Here is a 3,337-nt window from a genome sequence, read left to right on the forward strand (position 1 = left end):
ATGGTTCCTCATTGAGGAACTCAGAGGAGATTGGTACACGCCCACTGAGGTCTTCCTCAGTGGCGTCCTCCTCCTCTCTTTCCTCTCCATATTCGGCCATGTCTATGGCTTTGCACTCTCCTTTTGGATTTTCTTCTGTATTACTTGGAAGAGTACTAGGAGGGAGTTCAGTAATTTTCTTGCTCAGCTGTCCCACTTGTCCTTCCAAATTTCTGATGGAGGACCTTGTTTCATTCATGAAACTTTGAGTGGTCTTTATCAGATCAGAGACCATTGTTGCTAAGTCAGAAGTATTCTGCTTAGAACTCTCTGTCTGTTGCTGAGAAGATGATGGAAAAGGCTTGCTATTGCTAAACCTGTTTCTTCCACCATTATTGTTATTGAAACCTTGTTGAGGTCTCTCTTGATTCTTCCATGAGAAATTTGGGTGATTTCTCCATGAAGAATTATAGGTGTTTCCATAGGGTTCTCCTAGGTAATTCACCTCTTCCATTGAAGGGTTCTCAGGATCATAAGCTTCTTCCTCAGATGAAGCATCCTTAGTACTGTTTGGTGCATTTTGCATTCCAGACAGACTTTGAGAAATCAAATTGACTTATTGAGTCAATATCTTGTTCTGAGCCAGTATGGCATTCAGAGCGTCAATCTCAAGAACTCCTTTCTTCTGACTAGTCCCATTGTTCACAGGATTCCTTTCAGAAGTGTACATGAATTGGTTATTTGCAACCATTTCAATCAATTCTTGAGCTTCTGCAGGCGTCTTCTTCAGATGAAGAGATCCTCCAGCAGAGCTATCCAAAGACATCTTGGATAGTTCAGAGAGACCATCATAGAAAATACCTATGATGCTCCATTCAGAAAGCATGTCTGAAGGACATCTTCTGATTAATTGTTTGTATCTTTCCCAAGCTTCATAGAGGGATTCTCCATCCTTCTGTCTGAAGGTTTGGACTTCCACTCTAAGCTTACTCCATCTTTGTGGTGGAAAGAACTTTGCCAAGAAGGCATTGACTAGCTTTTCCCAAGAGTCCAGGCTTTCTTTAGGTTGAGAATCCAACCATATTCTAGCTCTGTCTCTTACAGCAAAAGGAATAGCATCAGTCTGTAGACCTCAGGGTTAACCCCATTAGTCTTGACTGTGTCACAGATTTGCAAGAATTCAGCTAAGAACTGATGAGGATCTTCCATTGGAAGTCCATGGAACTTGCAATTCTATTGCATTAGAGAAACTAATTGAGGCTTAAGCTCAAAGTTGTTTGCTCCAATGGCAGGGATAGAGATGCTTCTCCCATAGAAATCAGGAGTAGGTGCAGTGAAGTCACCCAGCACCTTCCTTGCATTGTTGGCATTGTTGTTGTTTTCGGCTGCCATGTGTTCTTCTTCCTTGAAGAATTCGGTCAGGTCCTCTAAAGAGAGTTGTGCTTTAGCTTCTCTTAGCTTTCTCTTCAAGGTCCTTTCAGGTTCAGGATCAGCTTCAACAAGAATGCCTTTGTCTCTGCTCCTGCTCATATGAAAGAGAAGAGAACAAGAAAATGTGGAATCCTCTATGTCACAGTATAGAGATTCCTTGAAGTGTCAGAGGAAAAGAGAAATAGAAAGAAGAAGGAGAAGAAGAATTCGAACTTTATTAGTTAGAGTTCGAATTTGTGCATTAAGAAGGAGTAGTACTCCATAAATAGAAGGATGCGGGAAGGAGGGAAGAGAATTTTCGAAAATTCAATTAAAAGATTTTGAAAACATTTTGAAAATTTGATTGATAATTTTCGAAAATCAAAAGTGAAAAAGAAATCAAGTGATTTTTGAAAAAGATTTTGAAATTAGAAATTAAAAAGATTTGATTGAAAACTATTTAAAAAAATGTGATTAAAAAGATTTGATTGAAAAGTTATGGTTTTAAAAAGATGTGATTGAGAAGATATGATTTGAAAACAATTTTAAAGGATATGATTTGAAAACAATTTGAAAAGATGTGATTAAAAAAAAATTGATGACTTGCCTAACAAGAAAAGATATGATTCAAACATAAACCTTCCTTATAGAAAAGGCAAAAAATGTTCAATCAATCATAATTGTTAGTAAGTATCTTTGAAAAAGGAAAGAAATTAATTTTGAAAACATTTGATTGAAAAGATATGATTTGAAAAGATTTGGTTTTGAAAAACTTTGAAAACTTGAAAAAAGATTGATTTGAAAACAAAATTCTTCCCTAGCACCATCCTGCGTTAAACGCCCAGAATGGTATACATTCTGGCGTTTAACGCCCAAAATGTACCTTTTTGGGCGTTAAACACCCAACCAGGTACCCTGGCTGGCGTTTAAACGCCAGTCTGCCTTCTTCACTGGGCATTTTTGAATGCTCAGCTTTTTCTGTATAATTCCTCTGCAGTATGTTCTGAATCTTCAATTCTTTGTATCATTGACTTGAAAGACACAAATTAAAATATTTTTGGATTTTTAATAATCAAAATGCAATAAGAATCAAATAACAATGCATGCAAGACACCAAACTTAGCAGTTTGTATACCACTAACACTATATGAGACACATAAACACTCAAGCCAAAAGAATTCAAAGATCAAAGTAAGAAATCATCAAGAATTACTTGAATATCCTTAAGACACATGAATGAATGCATGTAATTGACACCAAACTTAAGATGAGACACTAGACTTAAGCAAGAAACAGCAAATATTTTTTTGGTTTTTATGATTTTGTAATTTTTTTGTGTTTTTCGAAAATTAAGTGGAAAAAGGTATCAAAATTCTTAATGAGAATTCCAGGAATCAGTGCAATGCTAGTCTAAGACTCCGGTCCAGGAATTAGACATGGCTTCACAGCCAGCCAAGCTTTCAAAGAAAGCTTTGGTCCAAAACACTAGACATGACCAAAGGTCAGCCAAGCCATAGCAGATCACTGCTCCAAAAGCAAAATTGATGAAATCAACAAGCTCTTGTGGTGATGAGTTGAAACCTCGGTCCAATCAGATTAGACATGGCTTCTCAGCCAGCCAGATTTCAACAAATCATCATGAAACTCTAGAATTCATCTTCAGAATTTCGAAAAAAATAATACCTAATCTAAGCAACAAATGAACCGTCAGTTGTCCAAACTAGAACAATCCCAGGCATTGTTACCAAAAGCTTGCTCAAAACTTGAACAATCCCCGGCAACGGCGCCAAAAACTTGGTAGCGCGAAATTGTGAACAATACTTTCACAACTCTCATAATCCCTGGTCATGAACTCCAAAAACTTGGTGGTTCAATTCCATGCATTACACAACTTCGCACAACTAACCAGCAAGTGCACTGGGTCGTCCAAGTAATACCTTACGTGAGT

General features: G+C 37.3%; 1 non-coding gene across 1 annotated transcript; it reads left to right on the top strand.

Annotated features, from left to right (window-relative positions):
- The first annotated feature begins 859 nt into the window (after window positions 1-859).
- Window positions 860-967, top strand: LOC130964306 (small nucleolar RNA R71). Its single transcript, XR_009080407.1, has one exon. It is a non-coding gene; the product is annotated as a small nucleolar RNA R71 (small nucleolar RNA).
- The last annotated feature ends 2,370 nt before the right edge of the window (window positions 968-3,337 follow it).

The sequence above is a fragment of the Arachis stenosperma genome, chromosome 2 (genome assembly GCF_014773155.1).
Source record: "Arachis stenosperma cultivar V10309 chromosome 2, arast.V10309.gnm1.PFL2, whole genome shotgun sequence".
Lineage (NCBI taxonomy): Eukaryota > Viridiplantae > Streptophyta > Magnoliopsida > Fabales > Fabaceae > Arachis > Arachis stenosperma.